This window comes from Balaenoptera acutorostrata, chromosome 16, assembly GCF_949987535.1.
Source record: "Balaenoptera acutorostrata chromosome 16, mBalAcu1.1, whole genome shotgun sequence".
In the NCBI taxonomy this organism is placed as follows: domain Eukaryota; kingdom Metazoa; phylum Chordata; class Mammalia; order Artiodactyla; family Balaenopteridae; genus Balaenoptera; species Balaenoptera acutorostrata.
Window position 1 is genome coordinate 7981202 of NC_080079.1, and position 23177 is coordinate 8004378.

Consider the following 23177-nt stretch of genomic DNA (forward strand, 5'->3'; position numbering starts at 1 on the left):
AGGCTACAGGGAGCCTGAGACCACTTGCTAGGGACGCAGTGGGGGAAATGGGGACTCCTGCTCCGGGGGACATTCGTGACTCCGAGTCTCACCCTGCGTGAGGCCTGGAGCCTCCTTTGCCTCAGCTGGTCTCTGGCTGCCCCAAGGAGCTTTAGGGGCTGGCATATGGTTTGAAGCCCAGAGGAAGAGTACCCTGTGGTCCAGGGTGCTGGGAGGGCCTCCCTCCTGTACCTCTAAACACACCTGCGTGGTCGGAGGGTGCCCACGCAGGGGAGCCTGCAGGAGGCTGCGCTGAGGGCGTGGGGCTTTGGGGGGCAGCGCTTTACCTGCCTCTGAGGGTCAGCTGAGACTGGACGTGGCCTCAGCTGGCCAGCGCCGTCCACACCCCAGGGCTTGGGCTTCGAGGACTAACCGCAGCTGTCTGAATGATGGGTGTGGTGCTGGGAGTCCTGAGCTCCTGGCAGTCCCGACCCCAGGCCCAGCAGCCGCCTGACCCAGAAAGGGAACTGGATGAGGGTGGGCAGCCATGGGCCTAGAAGGAGTGAGCTGGCAGGGGAGCTGAGGACACCCAGCCTGGGACTAAGACTGCTACCGAGATGGACTCCTAGCCCCCAGGGCGGTCTTGCGGGAGGAGAAGGAGCACCCCTGGCATGACTGGGTCCCAGGGAGGAGAACCTCAGGCATCAGTGACCCTTGCCCAGGACAGGCACCCTGGGCCTCAGGTCAAATCGGGAAGGCAGCTGTGGTCATCTCTTAGGTCCGTTGACCTGCTCCTGGTCATGCCTACCTACGATTCATCTTGGCTGTTCAGCTGCATCTTAACAATCTCCTGGTCTTCCTGACCTGGTTGAGGAAGATACGCTGGTGTCCTAATGGTAATGAAAATCATATTAACAATTCTGAAATAATAAATATGTAATAATGGTGATAATGACAACTCCCTTTTATTTACATGAACTTTAGTCATTTGCAGAATTCTTTCTCATGAATTCTCATTTAATACTCATAAAACCTTAAGTTGGTATTCTTTTCTGTTTTTATAAATGTAGAAACTGAGACTCAGAGAGGTTGAGTGATTTGCTCAAGGTCAAACAGCATGAAAATGGCAGAGCTGGTTCTTCCTCGTTGGCATGTTTGTGCCTGTCCTTGAAGTGTGTGTGTGTGTGTGTGTGTGTGCGTGTGTGTGTGAGACCATTGCAGCTCACTGCTCCAGTCCGCTCTGGATCCTCTGAGGCCCCAGCTCCCCTGGACACATCCTGGTCGAGGTGGCACTGAGAATATGGCTGCCAGATAAGGGCACTGAAGTCCTTGTTGCCTGACCTGGAGACTCACTTGGGCTGGACCCTGCTAAAGGACTGTCTCTAGCCACAAAGTACGAAGATTTGGGCTGTCCGGGAAATGTGAGGGGACAGGTGTCCGCCCGTGCATTGGCTTTAGGGCCAGATCCAGACCGCAGCCTGGTTCAACGATTACCTGTCACCTGACTGAGGGTAAATGTCTCCCCCTTGTTCGGTCTGTTTTCTCACCTGTAAAATGGAGACTCATCTCTGGGAGGGAGTTGCAAGGAGTCCCTGAGGTAACAAATATGACAGTATTTGCTGTATAGAAGACCTGCATGCAGGAAGGTGTTGTCATCATAAAATTAGACCTTATGACCATCTCGTGGAAAGTATAAACTTTGAGGTGGCTCTGCCCACCTGGGGAAGACAGGCTCTGAGCTGCCAGGTCGGTGCCTTTAGTCAGTGGGGTGGAGGATGGTGTGAGGTTCCTGAGAGGGTGGGGAGGGGAGGGGAGGTCAAAGCAGCTGATGGAGGTGTGAGTCTGGTGGAAAACTAATTTCATCCAAAGAGATAGTCTTTGAATTTTGTCTTAACCTCAGTTGGGACAGCAAAGGGAACTCCAGTGTTAAAGAAGGCCAGTCTGATAGATGAAGGCACACAGGCTGGAGACAGGGGAACTGAAATCCATTCCTAGATGTGTCCAGTATCAGAAAACGTCAGTGTAAATAGCCATTAAATTAAAGTGTGTGTGCTTGCTTTACAAGAGTCTTTCTTTCTAGATGAATTTTAAATGTGGCTCAATTTAGAAAAACATTTGACTGATGACTTTCTCAGAACACATCTAGTGGGTTAAGTTAGATCTGTCTACCTATTGACCCATCTATCCATCCATCCAGCAAGCTACCTAGACAGCTACAAATATTCCTACATAAAAATATGTGGATAGATAGATGTGTAAAAACAGAATCTTTGCCTGTAAATGGCTGAGTCAGTGGCCTGAGTAATCTTATTCACGTGACAAATGTAATCTTTTTTTTTTTTTAAAGGTACTAATCAGTATCCTCTTTTTTTTTTTTTAATTTACTTATTTTTATTATTTATTTATTTTTGGCTGTGTTGGGTCTTCGTTTCTGTGTGAGGGCTTTCTCTAGTTGCGGCGAGCGGGGGCCACTCTTCATCGCGGTGTGCGAGCCTCTCACTATCGCGGCCTTTCTTGTTGTGGAGCACAGGCTCCAGACGCGCAGGCTCAGTAGTTGTGGCTCACGGGCCCAGTTGCTCCGCGGCATGTGGGATCTTCCCGGACCAGGGCTCGAACCCGTGTCCCCTGCATTGGCAGGCTCTCAACCACTGCGCCACCAGGGAAGCCCCGACAAATGTAATCTTAATACATTTTAAAATTTAGTTATTTAGGCATCAGTTCATTCCAGAAAGAATTTGAGGGAGGTAAATGCAGAAGCCGTGATCCGGTGCTCACAGCGTGGGGTCCTTAGAAGGTGAATCTGGCAGCCACGACAGTGGAGAGGGAGAGATGTGAGGATAGAGGAGATTGTCCCATCTGTCCCAGGGGCTGGGGGGCACCAGCGGGACCCCAGACTGGACGCGCACCTAGAGTTACAGGCCTCGCCACAATGAGGAGCAGGGAGTCAGAAATCCCTCGTGGCTTATGCAGTCTGTGGCTCAGGCCTGGGTGTGTGCAGGTGGGTGCTTGGACGAGAGTTTGTCGATCTGGGAATTTACCGCTGCATAATGACAGCTCCCGGTGAGGACCAATAGAAGGTTCCAAGGCCACCGTGGCACCAACAGGGGGACAGTGGGTGGCCTGGCAAGGGTGAGGACCTCAGTGGGGGGGCTCTCAGCCTTTCTTGAGCCTCAGGCCTCCCTTTCTGGCCTGCTTTTGGGGGTGGAGGTCAAGGACTCAGACGGAGAAATCTCTGTGGGCATTGGGAGTGGGCGTCTGTAGGTCCGTGGTTCCCGAGTCTTTCAGAGGAGGTCCCGCCAGCCATTGCCAGAGCTAAGTCCAGAGCGGAGCTGGCAGCTGAGGAGTGAATGGGGTCCGCAGCCCAGAGGGGGCTGGAGAGGCAGATGGGGGTTCCTGAAGCTGGGTGGTGAAGATGGCCCAGGGAGAGGGCGCACTCTGTAGAGGGTCGAGGGTGGACCGTGAGGAAACCGCAACATTTAAGGGGCAGGTGCTGGAGAGGCTGCAAAAGAGGCTGGGAAGGAACAGCTGGAGGGGAGGGAGATGAAGGAGGACGCAAAGCCCTGCAAACCCAGGAGGAGGAATTTCCAGAACGGGGGCAGTAAGTGTCCCACAAACTGGATTGAATTTCCTCCAATCGCTTTGCAGGGGTGCTGGGGACCAGCTAGCATGCTTCTCATTCCTGGGCTCTGCAGGACCTGCCCAGAGAGACACAAGGAAGTATTTTCTTGGCTTGAAGCAGCAGCAGCAGGGGCGTTCCCCTCTCTTCTGTCCTGAGCGCCTGTGAGCAGCCTGTCCGCCCCCCGGAGTCAGGACAGACAGGGCAAACAAGACGCATTTGTCCTGCACACGTGCATTACCAGTAGGGAGCCCGGATTGGCTTTCTAGGCATTTCTGGGGGATGCTCAAGGTCAGGAGGAGGGTAGGAGAGGGGCCATCCTCAGGGCCCAGAGGCAGGCAAAGCCAGGCTGGGGGTGAGGACCTCACCCACCTGGAGGCAGGTAATTCCAGAGCAGGAGGAGCTGGGGGAGGGAGCTGTCAGGATGCCGCCTGTCCCGGCCACCGCTGCTGACAGCTGTTTTAGCACCATGCTGGCTGCAGGCTGACAGGCCCAGGAACCCAGAGCCAGCTGTGCCCTGCGCCCGGCCTCTTCCCTGGCTGAGGCTGGTGGTTTCCATGCGGGTGATCCCTGTCTTTATCTGGGACTGGGACCTCCTCCTCACCCTGGCTCTCAGGAGCTTTGAAGTCCAGGGCAGCCTACCAAGGCCTGGTTCTGGGTGGTTGCCTTGTGGCCCTGGCGCTGCCCTAGCCAACCCCTGAGGCTGTGTGTGCGTGTGTGTGCGTGTGTGTGCGTGTGTGTGCGTGTGTGTGCGTGTGTGTGCGTGTGTGTGCGTGTGGCGGGGACAGAGGTAGACCCAGCCTGGCTCTGGGGTGGGGAAGTGGCTTCCCTGCAGAAGCAGGACTGGGTCAGGTCCCCAGGTCACCCCACGAGGCCCCGTGCCTGGCTAGCATCCAGCTCTTCTCCGTGTCTCTGGCGTGGACTGTTATGAATGTGCCGCGTGTGTTCCAGCCACTGACAGGTGGCAGTGCATGCCCAAGGGGGACCCAGGTGGCACGAATGTCCTCTGGGCCCTAGAAAAGACCACGGTTTGCCTTTCCCTGCCAATGACAAAGGGCATGCATAAACATTTCTTAGCACACATTGGCGGCATTTGGGGAAAATGTCCCTTTGTAGAGCAATTCTATAGCTATTTCTCAATTGATCTTCATTGATCATCCCCATTTTACAGATGAGGGAACTGAGACACAGAGAGGTTAAGTACCCTGCCCTGGGACACACAGCCAGGAAGAGTTTGAGCTGGGAGTGAACCTGAGCGGTTGGGAGCCGTCCTGCCTGCCCAAGAGAGACTCAGCCCCGTCCCAGCCACACGGCCGCTCGGCTCTGCAGCCAGCGTACAAGGTCCAATCTTGTCCCCACTTGGTGCCCTGAGCTCAGGAGCAATTTTCAGGAGTAGTTGAACTCTGTCTTCAGACTCCAGAGCTCAGGCTCTGCTCTGAGCTGCCCGGTTGGCCTCAGTGCTGAGCTAAAGGGCCGGCAGAGCCACTCCTGGGCCGAGGGTGCCCCTGGACAGGGACCAGGCGTGGGCACCGCCCGTGGAGCCAGATCACTCAGGTTCAAATCCACGCTCTACCACTTCCGGTTGCATGATCTTGGGCAAGTCACTTAACTGGTCTGTGCCTCAGTTTCCCCATCTGTGAAGTGTAAATGTAGTAGCTTCGGGTTTTGGAGAGAAATACACCACCTGTGAAGCCAGGGACCGGTGCCTGGTGTAGGTAAGAGCTCGCTCAGTCTTAGCTGTGATCCCACCTTGAGCCTTGGCACACCCACGCTTCTGTGGTTGAAAGAGCTCTGGCCCTGCCCTCAGCCAGGCGGGTCCTGGCTCCCCATCTTTCCAGGGAGGTCTTCCCCGAGGGAGGCTGTTCTGCTATTTTCTTCCTTAGCACATCCTCTCCGTTTCCTTCGGGACACTTATCACAGCTGTAAGTATCTCATTTGGTGGTCTGTTTGATTTGTGTCTGTCTCTAAGCTCCAGAGGGTAGGGGTCTCATTGGTGTCTTTCACAGCTGAGTCCCCGGCGTTGGGACAAAATCAACCTTTGTGGAGTGAGTGAGCCTGGCAAGAGCCCAGAGAGGCCCTGCCCCGGGCCCAGGTCTGCAAGTTGCCTGGATGTCCTGGAAAAATGCTGCCGTTAGGATTGTCCTTTTCTCCCAGAAAAGCCCATCTCATTCCTTTGGCTCCCAGCAGCGAGCATTTTGACCCCAGGACTCATCTTCCCCTGAATGTCCCAGGGGCTGCTGTGCTCTGGACTCAGAGCCGGGAGGGGCCTAGGGGCCTTGTGGATTTTCCGAGAAGATTGCTGCTCCGTGAGGCCCAGCCCCTACAGACCCAAGTCCACACTCGGGGCCTCTGCTTGTTCTACATGATCTGGGGAGGGGTCCTGGAGGACAGAGTTTTCCCAGGCACTTTGATCTCCCCTGTCTGGAGCCTCCATTCTGGCAGATTCTGGCCTCGCAGGGCATGAGTGTTAGCGAAGCGGGGGCTCCCGAGGCTGTTAAGATGAGCACCGTTTTCTCCAACATTTTTCTGGTGCTGAGGCAAGGTGCTGAGGAGTGAGGAACCAACCTTTACTGTAGGCCTGCTGAGCCTGGCCCAGGATAGGGTGTGGCCAAGCCATGTCTCTAAGCTTCTGGAGGCTGGGCTGAGCTTGCTGGAGGGGTGGGTGCTATCCTCCCATTTTGAGAGGGCGCTGAGGCCCAGAGAGGGTAAGTAACTCGGCCATGGTCACAGAGGGAGATGAGGAGGCAAAACTGTAACACAGGCCTGACACCAAGAGCCACCCTCCTTGTGCTCCCTGACCCCCAGGGCACCTGGAAACTCAGTCAGAGAACCTGCTTCCTCGGGCCTTGAGGGCCATGGAGTAGGTGGTGTTGGCATTATAAAGTACACAGCACTCACTCTCAGGCCGCTGCTTCTGCCGGAAGCCTGCTGGTGGGTGAGAGTATTTGGGGTTTATGCAAAGGAGTTGGCTCCAAAGGCCTCCTTGGGGGCAAAGGCCAGGTGTTGTTGGCTGTCTTGTTTGAGAGGAAATGATCCCTGGGAGCAGGGGTCCGTGAGTTGGGAAACACATGTCCTGCCCAGTGGGACGGTGGAGGAAGGCAGAGGGATTGGAGGCTTTCTAGGTCACTGTGCTCCTGGACCTGGCTGTGCTTACTAAGCTGTTGATGAGGAACTCCTTCCAGAGTTGACTCTAAAAATAGATCTATAAAAATTTCTGGTCACCGTTTAGAGTTGAAGCCCCAAGGGAGTCACATAAAGCTTTCATGCTGACAGCAAGCAGGGCATCTGCAGCTGCTAAAGCACACGCCGGCCTCACGGGTCTGGAGATGTTTAAGTGGGCGGCGGGGATTCTGGAGAGTCACTGGGCGTGCATGGCTTTGCTGAAAATATTGTCTCAGCTGCCATTACCTGGAGCCAGAAAACTCTCGAGAGGCACCAGTGGTAAGGTTGTAACTTAGTAATGCTGTGATGTGGTGACACTGTGACTCTGGAGGTTGTGACCCCCTGAGTCAGACCCGCAAGGTCTGGCAGGCCTGTGGGCTCGAGCCAGAAGGAAATCCTGGCTCCTGGCCAGTCTCACTTTTTGTCTTGTTCCCCATCAGTTGCCAACCTGCCCAAGGACAGCTCACCTCGGTGGGCACCTGGCACTCCTTGTCCTCAGGGCCACCCTCCTTAATGCCTTGGACCACCAGGGTCCTGGTGGGGGCAGTGTTTGGTCCTGCCTTGGCTTCTTCCTCCTAATTTTCCCAGGTGACCATGTAGGAAGCAAACTGTTCTCCTGCTGATGGCCACCTCTCACTGGCATCATGCGGATGTGTTGCCTTTATGAAATCCCTGTGCCTTTGCTCTCTGACTTACCTGTTGGGGTAAGCCTGGCTGGGGGCTGCAGTGGAGGAAGGAGGGTGTAGGGGAGGAGATTGTGCAGACCCTTGGTGCTGACCCCAGCGCCCTGGGCAAGGCACCTCCAGCGCTCCCACAGGTGCGGCCTCTGCTCCGAGCTCCTGACTGCTGAATCGAGGCTTTGAAGCTGGTGAGCATTTTGGCATCTACGTTGCCTCTAGTACAGGGCGAGCTTCCTCACCTTCCTTGGGCCACATCCTGTGGGGTCTCTGACTACCTCAAGGGATGCCACAGAGGCTGCCTCAATTTCCCCATCCACCTGTTGGACTTTACAGTGGTGCCCACCCTCAGTGCCCTTGGGAGGTGAAATGTGATAAAGAACACTCAGTGCGGGGGAAGCTCTGATCCCGGCAGCCACCGGGCATCGTGTCCTCACCCCAAGCTCAGACTGATGCCCTTTAATCATGTGTCTGTGATCTGAGATCAGCTTGAAGCCATGGAGGCCCAGATCAGGATGGGTATGGGCATCCCCCGTGGCTTGGTGAGAACTGTCTCTGGGCACATCTGCCACACAGAGCGTGGGGTATTCCTGCGTCATTCCAGCTGGGTTCGAAGACTCTTAATGACCATCAAGTACTATTTAGCTACATTAATTCAGCGGTTGGTGCAGGGGTTGGTGAGCCCTGTACAACATGCATGTTTCTAACCTTAGTGGTGACCAGGGCTAGCATTTAACAGGCATTGATCATTTTGGCAGTGCTGTGAGGGGTGTCGGGTTAGTACTGTCCTAAGTTCTCAGGTGAGGACATTGAGCTGCAGAGACCGCATGGCTTGCTGAGGTCTCCTAGCACGTGCTCCCTGCAGCCTTTCCAGGCTGCCTCCTCCGGAGGGCTTGTCACCTGGGGCGTGGAGTTTGGAGACCCGGACAGCCCTTCCCCTGGACTTGGCTCTGTCTCAAAGCCTGCAGGGGACAGGTGTGGGCTTTCCTTCCTGTTACTCTGAATCCATTCACTGTGGGCCACTTGGTCACAATGGCCTCAGTGGGGGACTGGACCATCCGCACTGGGGAAGGTGGTAGGGGTCAGGGGGTCATTCTGGGGTGGCCTCAGACCACACCCAGCACGGCCATGATGGGACCTTCATAGACACCCTCATGAGAGTTTTGGGCATCCTGGCGGCCCTGACGGCATCACTGCTCTGGGCTGGCTGCTGTGGCCTCAGCCTCCACTAGGTGTGACCCAAGGAGTGGGAGGCTTAGGAGAGCAGCTGTGGCCTGCAGCCTGCGTCTCCCTGGAAGCCTGGCAGCCTTGGGAGGGCATTTACACTAGCGACCCTAGAGAAACAGAAATGTTTTGAAAGTAAACAACTTGATGCGGAAAGCACACTTGGTCAAGACGTGGGAAAGTGGCAGGTCACAGCGTAAAAATGTCTTGTTTTTGTAAGCTGTACAAGGACAAGGCAAGATGTAAACACAGCTCTGCAGACCCACCTTTGACCCTGAACTCCCATGAAAATTATCCAGCCTGTGGTCACAGGGGAACAAAGATTCCTGATGGGAAAATGGGAAATGACATGGGCAGAGCATGTGTGTTTCATGTGGTCCCCAGGCCCTGGGATTGGGACAGCTTCAGAGGCCAAGGTCAGGTCTCAACCTAGCCACCATAGGACAAGTTACAGCCCGTCTCTGAGGCTCAGTTTCCTGATCTGAAGAATGGAGTGATAATTGTACCTTATAGGGTTGGCCCAAGGCTAGAGGTGAAGTTGCATGTGAAGTGTGTACACAGTGCTGGCCCCGAGGGCCCCTGAATGTTGCTGTCACTGTCATTGTTTACACCAGTCATGAGATCATTGCCATTTGGCATCCAGAGGTGATGTGTGAGGCAGGGGGACCCTGGGCCCATCATTCCACTGAGAAGCCACCCCAAACCTTGTGCCAGCAAGTCTTGGTGCATGCCAGGGTATCCAGAACACAGGATGGTATCCGATGGAGGACCAGAAGGTCTTGGAGGCAGGAAGGGGTCCTTCTGTCTCTCTTGTTGCCCACAGCAGCCTGCCCAGTACCGGAGTAAGTGCTCAAGAACTGAGTGCTGGAGAAGGACTTCCCTGGTGGTCCAGTGGTTAAGACTCCACATTTCCACTGCAGGGGGCGCAGGTTTGACCCCTGGTCGGGGAACTAAGATCCCTCATGCCACGTGGCCAAAAAATAAAAAAATAAAAAAATCTGTGTGCTGGAGAAATGAACAAATGCAGTGACAGACGCCCAGCAAACCCACGTGTGTCAATCGAGCCTTTTCACTGCCCTGGGATGTCATCACCTCTCGTCTTCAGCCTGCTCCCATGACTCCAGCAGGCTTGCTCAGTAGGGAAGCTGTTGGCACACAGCTTTGCCAGCTCCCCACTTTCTGCACACCTCACATGCTATGAGACTCGGGGGGGCACTGAACCCCTTTAACAAAGAAGGGGTGTGTGGGCCTGTCTGAGTTAAAATAAGGAGGTTGTCTGCACAAGCCAGCCCAGCTGGGTGGAAGAGCTCAACTATCCCCAACGGTTGGAGCTGCTTGGTGTGGGGAAGGAGAGGCACAATGGCTCCTGGACAGGGGTGACACAGTCACAGTGACTGCTTTGGACTGCATTGTGTTCCCCCCAAATTCATATGTTGCCTCCCTAACCCCCAGTGTGATGGTATTTGGAGATATCTTTGGATATCTTGCAGGGCATGAGGGTGGAGCCCTCAGGAATGGGATTAGTGCCCTCGTAAGAAAAGACACAAGAGAGATGACCTCTCTCTCTGTCATGTGAGGACACAGTGTGAAGGTGGCCATGTGCAAGCCAGGAAGAGGGCTCTCACCAGACACTGACCACACTGGAACCTTGATCCTGGACTTCCAGCCTCCAGTACTGTAAGGGATACATTTCTGTTGTTTAAGCCACCTAGTCTCTGGTATTTTGTTCAGCAGCCTGAGCTGACTAAGATAGTGACCCTCCAGGAGAGAATGGGAATGGCTTCTGCTCTGGTGCTGGGGGCTGGTAGAGTTGCTTTGACTGTGGGATCTGAGGCATCGTCTTCCTCACCTCTCAGAGGGACAGAGGGCAGTGCCCTCCAACAGATGCTGGCCTGCCCTTCCTGCCAGGTGTCCGACTAGTCTGTAAGGGGCTCTTGGTGATTGTGTCCACAGCAGGAAGTCCTTAGTCAGGGCCAGGCAGGGCAGAGATCTTGGTGAGGGGCGCCATGGGCCATGGCAGAGGAGTACCATGATGGTTGTGACAACTAGGACAAAGGCTCCAGGAAGTCTGAGATGCTGGATGGGGGGCAGCATCAGGAAGGAAAGTGTGGCCTGGGGGGGGAGGGTCCAGCGGGGGAGGGGTGAGTACATGGATAGGGCCAATTGCGTAAGACCCCTGGACGCATGGTGGGAAGTATGGATCTGGGAGAAAGCTGCCTTCCTGTCAGTTAAACAGGGAGTTTAGACTTGGAGAAATAACAAAGAATATGCAAATAATTTGTTTTTTAAATTATTATTTTACTATGAGATATTTAGACATGAAAAAGAGCTGGGGAGAGGAATATGGGAATAGGATAAGTTAAAATATGACAATGTACACTGTCGTTACCAACATTCATGTATTTTTGGAATAAATGCTCCCTAGATTGCTGGTAGCCTTTGGTTGATTCCCAGAATTCTAAACAGTTTGATTCTGACAATTTCTGCCAGGGTCCTCATTGCCCTTATGGAGGGGGGGCTTTCAGACATCCTTATTCTCTCATTTTCACTGATGTTACCCTCTCATTTTTGTTTCTGTATGAAGAATTTCCTTTAACATTTCTTGTAGTGCAGATCTGCTGGTAATGCATAATGAATTACCTCAGGTTTTGCATGTCTGAAATTTGCATGTGTATATTTTGCCTTCATTTTTTTAAAAAAGATTTTTGATGTGGACCATTTTTAAGGTCTTTATTAAATTTGTTACAATGTTGCTTCTGTTTTTATGTTTTTGGTTTTGTGGCCGCGAGGCATGTGGGATCTTAGCTCCCTGATCAGGGATCAAACCCACACCCCTTGCACTGGAAGGTGAAGTCTTAACCACTGGACTGCCAGGGAAGTCCCTGCCTTCATTTTTTTTTTTCTTTCTTTCTTTTTTTTTTTTAATCAATTTTTTTTTTAATTACACTATACTAGGTGTGCTTTATTTATTTATTAATGGCTGTGTTGGATCTTCGTTTCTGTGCAAGGGCTTTCTCTAGTTGTGGCAAGCGGGGGCCACTCCTCATCGCGGTGCGTGGGCCTCTCACTATCGTGGCCTCTCTTGTTGCGGAGCACAGGCTCCAGATGCGCAAGCTCAGTAATTGTGGCTCACGGGCCCATTTGCTCGGTGGCATGTGGGATCTTCCCAGACGAGGGCTCGAACCCATGTCTCCTGCATTGGCAGGCAGATTCTCAACCACTGCGCCACCAGGGAAGCCCCCTGCCTTCATTTTTGAAAGATATTTCACTGGACATAGAATTCTAGGTTGACAACGCCCCCCCCACCCCAGTATTTAAATATATAATTCCATTGTCTGCTGTCATTTTAATTTTTGTTCCTCTGTACATGATGTGTCATTTTCTCTGACGGCTTTTAAGACTTTACTCACCTCTTCTCAACAATTTGATTATGTTTTGCCTTGCTGTGGTTTTCTTTATATTTATCCTATTTATTGAGCCTGGATCTGTGAGTTTATTTTTCATCAAATTTGGAAAAATTTCATCCATTATTTCTTGAAATATTTTTTCTTCCCTCTGTCTGGGGCTCCAATTACATACATGTTGGACCACTTGATGTCATTTCACAATGTTTTATCTCTCTGTGCTTCAGTTTAGATAATTTCTGTTGTTATGTCTTTAAGGTTACTGGCCATTTTTTCTGCAGTGTTTAATCTGTGTTACTCTCATTCAGTTTATTTTTCACTTGCATTTTTTTGTCTCTGGAAGTTTGTTTCTTTTTTGTATCTTCCAATTTTCTTTTTATCATGTTCCTATTTTCCTTTTGAGTATTTGGAGTATATTTATAATAGTTTTTTAGAATCTTATTTAAAAATTAGTACACAATAAAACAAATTTTTGATATATTTATATGAATTTAACACACATATGGATTTGTGTAACCGTCACTGCAATCAGAATACAAAACAGTTCTATCATCCCCAAAATACTTCTTCATGCTACCCCTTTTTTAAAAAAAAATTTTATTTATTTATTTATTTATTTATCCATTTATGGCTGTGTTGGGTCTTCGTTTCTGTGTGAGGGCTTTCTCTAGTTGCAGCAAGCGGGGGCCACTCTTCATCGCGGTGCACGGGCCTCTCACTGTCGCAGCCTCTCTTGTTGCGGAGCACAGGCTCCAGACGCGCAGGCTCAGCAATTGTGACTCACGGGCCTAGTTGCTCCGCAGCATGTGGGATCTTCCCAGACCAGGGCTTGAACCCGTGTCCCCTGCATTGGCAGGCAGATTCTCAACCACTGTGCCACCAGGGAAGCCCCATGCTACCCCTTTTTAATGATTCCCCACTGCTACCTTAAGCCCCTGGAGACCACTTATCTGTACTCTGTCACTAATTTTGTAACAAAGTCTTTGTTAGAATTTTGTCTTTTTGAGAATGTCATACAAGTAGAATCATAGAGAATGTAACCTTTTAATATTGACTTCTTTCACACTGTAGTACCTTTATAATTCGTCCAAATTATTGCATGTATCAGTAATTTTTAAAAAAAATATCATTGAGCACTATTCCATTATATGGATACCCTAGAGTTTATCTATTCACCTGTTGAAGAACATTTGGGTTGTTTCCAGTTTTTGGCTCTTACAAATAAAGACGCTATGAACATTCATGTACAGGTTTTTGTGTGAATGTATGTTTCCATTTTTCTAGGGTATATATATCTAAGAGTGAGATTGCTGGGATGGGTAGTGTATGTTTAACTTTAAACAAAACTGTTTTCAAAGTGTCTGTACCATTTTGTATTCCTATCAGAAACATATGAGACTTCTGGTTGCTGTACTCTCACTGGCACTTGGTATTGTCAATATTTTTTATTTTTGCCATTTTGATAGGTGTGTAGTAGTATCTCATCATGGTTTTAATTTGCATTTCCCTAACAGCTAATGATGCTAAACACCTTTTCATCTGAACATTTGCCTTCTGTATATCTTCTTTGGTGAAGTGACTGGTCGAGGTTTTGCCCATTTTTTATTTTGTTTTTCTTACTGATGGATTTTGAGTTTTTGATATGTTTTGGATAGAAGTTCTTTATTGGTTATGAGATTTGCATATTACTCCTAGTCTGCAGCTTGTCTTTTCATTCTTTTACCTGTGTGTGTTAAAGAGCAGAAGTTCTTAATTTTGATGAAGTCCAAGTTGTCATTATTTTCTTTTATGTATTTTGCATTTTGTGTCATGTCTAAAAACTCCTTACCTAATTCAGGTGATGAAGATTTTCTTCCATGTTTTCTTTAAAAAGTTTTGTGTTTTACATTTAGATCTATACTCCATTTTGTTTTGTTTTGTTTTTAATAAGGAGTATGTTTAGATCAGCTTTAAAAAAATTATTTTTTGCCTATGATGTCCAGTTGTTCCAACACCATTTGCTGAAAGGACTATACTTTATCCACTGAATTGCCTTTGCACTATGTCAAAAGTCTATTGGCCATACTCATGAGAGTCTATTTCTAGATGCTCTATTCTGTTCCATTGATACATGTGTCTATCCCTTCACCAATATCATGCTGTCTTGATTCAGTCGCTTTTGAGAAAATCTAAAAATCAGGTAGTGTGACTCCTCCGATTTTATTTTCTTTTTCAAAATTTTGGCTTTGCTGGTTTCTTGGCCTATCTATTAAAAATTTAGAATCAGTTTGTCTATAACTACCAAATCATGCTGGGATTTTGATTGGAATTGTGTTAAACCTGTAGATCTATGTAGGGAGAATTGACATCTTTGTGAGTTTTCCAATTCACTACCATGCTGTCTCTTGATTTATTTAGGGCTTCTTTGGCTTCTTACATCAGCTTTTATAGTTTCTAGCACACAGATTCTATCCATGCTCTGTTATATTTATGCGGCTGTGTGTGCTGAATAATCTAATAAGAAATCTTCTGTAGGTATGATCCTTCCTTCCAAACAATCCAGGGCATAGCAGAGGGATCCCACACTCACTTGGGTTCTGTGTGCCCGACTGTGAGCCTGGAACTGGAAGGCACTGGGAACACCAGACGAGTGGGACTTGGTCTCTGTCCTTGAGGAGCTCAGATATTCAACCCTTGTGTCAGATCCTTATTTTATGAGTCATCAGAGTGATTAGTTTTATGGAACATTGCTGTGGGTTGGCAGGACTCCCCTCTCTCTGCTCCTGAGGGAATATCTAAACCATGGGAGGAACGTGGCACTCCTGTCACATCTTATCAATACGTTTAATTAACCACAGGCAACATTTGCCAGCATGAATTCCAGACTGGGAGCACGAAGTGAAGTGTTCTGGCAAATTCTTGGCCACACGAGACTCTAACAGCTTGCTCTGGATGGCCCCAAATGGGAAGAGTCTGTCCCTTTGGGCTTTCCAACTGGTGAGGCGCTCCTGCCCACCATTCCTCGCATAGGCTCACTGGTTTGCAGGAGGAAATGCTGTTGCCACTCATCCTTCTAGGGTTGTCACTGTGCCCTTCCGGGGGGCCTGGACATCTGACACTGCAGCGCGGTCCTGCTCAAGGGTTTCCAGCCTGAATCCTGGGCAGAAGCAGCGTCCTGCGTTCCTGTGCCTGACCGTGAGCGAGCGACAGTTTCCTCTTTGGCAAGGCTCTGCCTGTGTTCCTCCTAGCTGCTCAGCCTGGCTCGACGTATAAGGAGAGAGGAAAACAGTGCCCATGGTAACCCCTGAAGGTTGGCTAGTGTTTCATCTCAAATTGAACCATTTCCAATAGTCTTTCAGCAGACTTGACTTAGTAGTTTTGGAATCTGTGGATTCCATCTGGGCAAAGTCAGAGAGCCCACAAGGGGCCCTGGGCTCTGTGGAGTCAGCCTTGCTGGCAGGCCTGGGCCGCTGTTGTTGGGTGTGGCGAGTGCGGAAAAGTGATGATCTGTATCCGTGAGTGGCAACGAGCCCTCCGTGGTGGAGAGGAGGGGTCGGTGGTGAGAGGACTCATGATGGGGGGTGGGGGAGAGGGCCTCAACTGCTCTCTGAGAGGGGAGTCCGGCCGTGAGTGATGGGAAGGGAAGGACTGTGCCTGGTCCAGCTGAGGCCTTGCAGGCTGCAGACCCGCTCCCCACCAGGGCATGATCCCTGTGTCATCTAAGCCTCATCTGCAAGCAGAGACCTGGTGCCTGCCGGGGCTTCTGTTTGGGATCCAAACCAATGTGAGAATGAGTCCAGAGCTGGGAGTCCGCACAAAGAGTGAAGGCTGACCCCATTGAAGGCTGATTCAGGCAGAATCAGTCAAGACTTTTCATTTCAAGAACCAAAAAAGCCAGCTCAAACTGGTTTAAATGATGAGTGAGTGAGTGAGTGAATGAAGGAATAAATGAATGAGGCCCGGGGGGCAGCAGGGCCGGCCTGCCCGGGCACCAGGCACACAGCCAACTCCTGTCGGAGGAGAGGCTGGGCCTGAGCAAGGGCCAGCTTCAGTGGGGCTAGTGGTCGTGGAAGGCTTCAGTTCTGTGGGGCGCTGGTCTGGAAGGTCTGGAAGCCCAGGAGTCAGGCTGAGGCCGGGCCCCTCCCACTGCCAGGGCAGCTGGGACCGGAGAGAAGCTTGTGCCACGCAGGTGTTCAGGGCTCACCTCTGGAGCAACATGATCTGGGGTTTTGGGCGACACCGGTTCTTGGGAAGGATCGGTGAGCCCAACATTCATTCATTCACTTTATTCTTTTTATCTTTTCTCCCAGGCAGCAGATATTCATGAAGGTGGCAAGTCAGGGGCTGTGACAGGCTGACCACATCCCTGACTGGCCCTGTGGAGTTTGTAGCCTGGAGAGGGAAACAGAAAAACCAACAAGCTCTTCCCTCCCAGAGTGACAGAGGCAGCATGGGGGGCGCGAAATGCAAGGAGCTGAGAGAGAGAAGGGAAGGGCATCTGTCCCTGTCTGGCGGTGGTCAGAGAGGGCTGCCTGGAAGAAGTGGTACCCAGGCTGAGACCTGAAAGGCCTATGGCGAAGAGCAATGTGAAGTAGGAGGGGAGGGGTGTCCGAGGTAGCGGGAGCAGCTTCTGCCAGGCCTAGAGGCAGGAGAGAGTAGGCGAGGATCTCGGAGAGCAGCGAGGAGCCCAGTGTCTTGCTGTGCTTTGGGTCCTGGCCCTCGTCCCCAGCCCAGGTGATGGAATTTTGTCTCTCCTCTCTCCATGGTCCTGGCTGCTGACAGTCTCTCTCCTGGTGCCCGTGGCCTCGGGCCTGGGGGAGGCTCTGCTGTGGGGCTTGGGGCATCAGAAGCACGGAACCAAGGGGGTCCTGACTCTGGGACTGAAATCCCTGGTGTGTCCTGGGGGCCGCCTCGGCCCGGGCATCAGCAGCCTCTGGACAGGGCCCGGTCTTGCAGAGCCTGGAAAAAACACGGCATGTTTAGAAGGATGAAGGCAGCTGGAAGGATGAAGGCAGGTTTCTGGGATTTACATTTGAGAACCCAGAGATGACAGCTGTCCTGCCTTAATTCCAGGACGGCAGAGGGAGAGGGGAGATTCCAGCCGGGCACGCACGTGGGTGCCGGCTGGGGCAGGGGCCTCTCAGTGGCTGGCCCCGCCTGCCAGCGACTTGGGTGCAGAAGAAGAGCAACGGGGTTTATTTCCCTCCTGACACTCGCTGGGGCGCCAGTGATTCCACCTGCCCCTCACTCGGCTGAGCACCTCGGTGCAGATGAAAGAGGGCGATGCATCAAACAGTCACAAGCTGCACGGCCCGGAAGGGGGTGCGAGGGTGGCAGGCGTCCTGCCCACGGCTCCTGCCAACCTCGCAGCCTCACTGGCTGAGGATCAAACGGCGCAGACGTGGCCCGGGAAGCAGAGTGGTGGGCAGGCGCCTTCTTCATGCGCGCGGCCCCCCCAAACCTGAAAGCGAGCTCCGGGAGTAACAGAAACTGACCACAAATGAACATTTCTCTGTGATGAGTGGCCTTGTGCCAGGGAGGTAAGAATGTTCTCATGAACGCAGGCCCTTTTCCAAGCAGGAAGGAGTGGTTTTTACATTTTTGCCCTCTTCCGCATCTCCCTGAAGCTTAAGGCCTGCTGCGTGCCAGGCATGGGGAAGAGATGTCAATGTCTGTTTGACCATCCACAGCATTTAGGGAGCTGCCAGCAGGAAGGACGGGGACTTGGTGATGCCTGCTGATGCTGGGCTTCACGCTGGGTCAGCTCAGAGGGTCCTGTTCCCGTCAGCCGTGCAGCCCGTGCATCTCCCCAGGGCATCTCCGTGGCCAGGCGTGTGGCTGGCCTTTGGCGACGCGAGCTCAGATTTGCTACGGCGCTTCTGAATGCTCCTCCGTGAGCCCGTCTGCTCCACCAGCCCGAAGAGGGAGGATTTGACAGGGGAGGTGACAGGGCTGAGTCTGCAGGTTGGGCGCTGGGCGACTGTACACGTGAAGGGGCCACTGGCAATAAGTCTTGGATGGAGTCAGCAGTGGACGCGCTTGGCATGCAGGGCTGGGTGAAAGGAGGCTGGGCAAGGAGACAAGGAGCAGATCTCAGCCCAGGCTCTGCAGTGTTTATATTGAGAACTGTTAGGCGGAGCTCCTTTAAAAGGATGTGGAGGGAGTTGGCGTCATCTGGCAGATACCACAGGGCTTTACCCGCAAGAGGTCAGGGGAGGGAGGTCATGAGGTGTGAGCGGGGCACCGGCTCTCTGATCTTCTTTAGGCCGGAGCTGGGAGGTCACAGGGCATCTCAGGGACGCCCTGGGGAGCTGGATGCAGTCTCGGTGTGAGTGCAGATCTGGCCCCGCCGCTTATTAACTGGGCAAGTGGCCCAGGTGACTTGAGACTGGGTTTCCCCATTGCAGGATTGTGTAAGGTAAACAATAACAGTGCTTCCTGTGTGCCGGGCCCTTTGCACATCCCATCTCATCTCATGTGATCATCGAGTTCATCAGCTCCCCGAGCCCAGAGACCAGGAATCTGGACCGAGTGTGTCTGGCTCTTTCCCCGGCACCGTGTGGCTCTCGTGTGTGACCACACCCAGCTCTGCACTTTACCGGCAGGCAGTAGGTGCCCAGAGATGTTAGCAGGAACCGTCGCCCTCCTTCCCTCCCCGAAGCCTCTCTTTCCTCCACCCTCTGTGTACGCTCAGTTCAGCACACACCTGTCTCGGCCTCACCTGTGTGCAAGACTGGGCTCCCTTCCCGCAGGGCAGCTCCGTTATGGGAAGCTGCTCCCCACCCCCTGGCTGCAGCCCCCCAGGGTGTGGCCACGTAGTGAGCTCGTGCGAACAGAATGTGAGTGGAAGTGACACACGTCAGTAGCTGACGGGGTTAACAAATGGGTGTGCTGGGGGCGGGGAAGGGAGTCTTTTGATGGGTGCTGTTAGCTCTGCAAGATGAAGAAGTTCTAGAGAACTACAGTGCAACAATGTGCATACAGTTACCCGCCCCGGACTGTGCACTTGAAAATGGTTAGGAGGGTACATTTGATTCTGTGTATTTTCACCACAATAGGAACAAACCCCTCAAACCGCATGTGCTATCTCTAGAGAGAGGACTCTAAGGGCGGATGGAGCCCGGGTCCCTGAAGGAGCCTGTGGAAGGCCACCGGGCCAGGAACATCGACATTGGATGTGAGTGAGTGAGATGTTAATTGTTCCTGTGTTAGGTCACCAAGATTCTGGCCTCATCTGTGATAGCAGCTAGCATTGCCTCAACTAATCAAGGGGGCTTCAGAGATAAAGACCGAAGGCCTCTCTTCCCTCTGGAGTTCACAGGATAGGAGGAGATGGCAAACATAGAGGCTGTAACACAAGGTGGGTGAGCACCTTCAGAGCACAGGCAAGGACATGGGCGAGCCAGAGGCAGGGAGGACTCCTCGGGATCAGAGAAGAATTCAGGGAGGACGTGGCCAGGAAGAGGACATTTCAGAGGGGGTAAAGGAGAAGACAGGCCACTTGGGAAGGGACCCTACTCTGAGCAAAGACCTGAGAGCCAAAGTCCACGCGAAGTGTCCGAGGACCTGGGGGCGTGAGTGGCGGGGCCAGGCCGGGCAAGACTGAAGAGTGTGGGCTTGGTTTTGTAGGCAATGGGAGCCATAGAGGGCTAATGAGGGAGAGCATGACAGATACACTGTGCTTCAGGCAGGCCCCTCCAGTCGCCGTGCAGGGATGCCTGGAGCAGGAGATGTTAGATGTGGGAGACCAGGAGGAAGGTGGGGGATGGAGGGGAGAAGTTCAAGAGGGTGGAATCCCAGAACCTGAGACAGAAGAGGGGCAGTGGTGGAGGGGAGCAGCAGTGCGGGGAAGCCTCCCTCCCTTCCCGCAGGCTGTGCCCTGGATGTGGGGGGAGGCACCTTTCGTGGAGATGGGGCGCCCAGGGAAGGAACAGCGGGCTGTTGGGTGAGACAGTCCCAGTTTGTTGACCCCGAGGTGGACAATGGCCCTTCCCATGGTCTGAGTCCAAGTGCTGAGAATCAGCCCCCAGACTCTGCCCTTCTCTTTGAAGGGTCTGGAGCCTGTCACTGCCAGGGGTACCAGAGGGCCCCCCAGAATGCCTGTGACAGCCCCACCCCCATGTATCCTGCCCCATGGGTACCGGCGGATGTTTCCTGGAGCTGATGATGGTTTGGGTCGGGGCGACTGCAGTCTGAATGTGCAGGACCATGAGGTAAAGCAAAGTGATGCCGTGAACACACGTACTCAGAGCACTTATATAGTTCTTGCGTTGCCTTGAAAAAAAAAATCTATAGGATTTGCTTTGCTTTGTGGCATTTATGAGAAATCTACCTTGCAAATGAGTTTCAAAAATAACCTCTCTCACAGTTCTGCGTCATGCTCACCTGTGGGGATGGGGTGTGGAAGTGTGTGTGTGGCCTGGAGGTCTGGGCCTGGGACCAGCTTGGGTCACAGCAGGAGGGACGTGGCAGGACTTGGAGGTGTCTGCTGTGCCAGGGGCTTGGGCCTGGAGGGTCAAAAGCCGGGGGAGACAGGCATCTTTAGTGGGTGGAGGGGCTCCTCCGGCACAGCGAACCCTCAGCGTCAGATGTGCCCCCGGCAGGGCTCCGTCGTGGTCCCCTGACCCTGTCGCCCGGGGCCTCCTTGTTCATCAGTAACCATGGGGACTTCCTATCCAGCATTCCCGTGGGGATGCTGGCCATTCCCCACAGCCTCAGCTGTAGAGATGGGAAGTGGAGTCTGCCTGTCCTCCCGGTGAGCATAGGGCAGGAGAGGTGATGGACAAGCCTCTCAGACTGAAAGAACCGTTTCAGACTGAGACCGGCTTCTTCCCAGACCCCTTCCTCCCCCGTGCCCTCTGGCTGGGGCAACGGCCCCCATCTGCCCGAACATGAAGTCAACCCAGCCCTCCATCCTCCCCACGCCCACATCCACTCGGTCACATGGCCTGCTGAAGCCAACCCGGAAACGCTCCCTGAGTCTGTTCCATCCTCTCCTTCCTCCCAGCAGCTCTCCCCTGGGCTATGGAAATCTCTGAACTGGTCACCCGTGTCTAGTCTCTCCTTCCTCCACCATCTCCAGGAGGATGGTCCTGAAACCCATCTGCATGCCTGGTCGTCACACTGATGCTTAAAAAGTTCCCTTGACCCCTTAATGTCTACAAAACGAATTTTAACGTTCCCACTTTATTCATGGAATGTTGCACCTTTGTGGTGTCCCAGGCCCATGTGCAACTCCATGTGTCTTCACATGTCACTCTGCCAGGAATGCCTTCACCTCTCCCTCTCTCTTTGTCTGGGAGGGTGAATCAACTGGCATGGCAATGGTTAGGGCAGCAATGCCAGAGTAGACGGCACCTTTGCGTGAGTGACACGGTGGCATGCCATTTGGTAAGGGGTTTGATAGGTGAGTGTGTGTGTGTGATGTGTACCCCTTGGCATGCCCAGCCTGGCTCCTGGGAGTGTCCTGCGGCAGGGCAATCTTCCTCCTGCGCCCAGTCTGGGCTGCAGCCCCTGGAAAGTGCATCATTCCTCCTTGGATGTCTAACCTGCAAGCTGGGCCCACGCCCGGGCTCTGGCCCCTTGCGGAACGTCTAGTCACACCAACAGCACCGCCCAGCACGAGCCTTTGAGAAATGCGTACGTAAGCACAACTTTTTGGACCTGCTGGGCTGGCAGGTGCGGGAATCTGAGCGATTGCAGTTTGCACAGGTTGACCCTCAAACAAGCGTGGCATCAATTATTTCTTGGTGAGCAGCTGTACCAGTCTTTTGTAGCATAATAATGGGGAGTTTGGGGAGCAAGCCTCTGAGAAGGCTTTGGCTGGGGAGCTTTTTCAGCTGGCTCTGTCTTTCCAGCCGCTGTCACTGAGTCGGCACGAAGAGACCTCAGCCAGCTTCCTGGGGCCTGATGACAGCCAAGCTGCAGCTCTTCCGGCGGCACCACGATGCTCCTTGCCAGGCACCTGGCCTCATCTCATCCTCCCCGCAGCACTAAGAGGTAGATGCTTTTATCCCTTATGAAAGATGGGGACCTTAGTGGTTAGCAAGGGGCCTCCCAGGGGCTCGCGGCAGAGCTGGAAGTAAACCTGGGCGTGTCTGACTCCCAAACTCTTGCCCTTCTGCCACTGTGTCTGTCCCTGAGGAGTCAGGGATGAATGCCTTTTGAACCTAGCTCCTTGCCTGTCTCTCCCACCTCATCCCCGGCCACCGCTCTCAGACACCCTGTGTTCTAGGTGCACTGAGCTTACGTCCAGGGAGTGCAGAGCAGCACAAACTCTGTGTCTTTTATGTCACATGGACAGCCAGCGCGTGCTAGAGGCTGTCTCTGTGTCAGAACGTGGCAGACTACAAAAATGACCATGGTTCTTTCCCTCCCCAGATTCACATCTCCTTGCCATGTTACTTTGGGAGCTCTCTCATTCTTCTTTTTTTTTTTTTTAAGTTACTGCATTATTTTATTTTTATTTTTTTATTGATGTATAGTTGATTTACAAAGTTGTGCCACTCTCTGCTATACAGCAAAGTGACTCAGTTATACACATATAGACATTCTTTTTTGTATTCTTTTCCATTATGGTTTATCACAGGATATTGAGCATAGTTCCCTGTGCTCTGCATTAGGACCTTGTTGTTTATCCATCCTATATATACTAGTTTGCATCTACCAACCCCAAACTCCCTCTCCCTCCTCCCCTCCCCCTTGGCAACCACAAGTCTGTTCTCTATGTCTGTGAGTCTGTTTCTGTTTTGTAGATAAGTTCATTTGTGTCATATTTTACATTCCACATATAAGTGATATCATATGGTATTTGTCTTTCTCTTCCTGACTTACTTCACTTAGTTTGATAATCTGTAGTTTCATCCATGTTGCTGCAAGTGGCATTATTTCATACTTTTTTATGGCTGAGTAATATTCCATTGTGTATATGTACCACATCTTCTTTATCCATTCATCTGTCGATGGACATTTAGGTTGTTTCTATGTTTTGGCTATTGTGAACAGTGCTGCTATGAACATAAGGGTGCATGTATCTTTTTGAATTACAGTTTTGTCTGGGTATATTCCCAGGAGTAGGATTGCTGGATCATATGGTAATTCTATTTTTAGTTTTCTGAGGAACCTCCGTACTGTTTT

General features: G+C 52.2%; 1 pseudogene; it reads left to right on the top strand.

Moving 5' to 3' along the window:
• LOC103001539 (elongation factor 1-alpha 1-like) overlaps nucleotides 1-23177 on the top strand; it is a 123120-nt pseudogene that overhangs the window by 35522 nt on the left and 64421 nt on the right.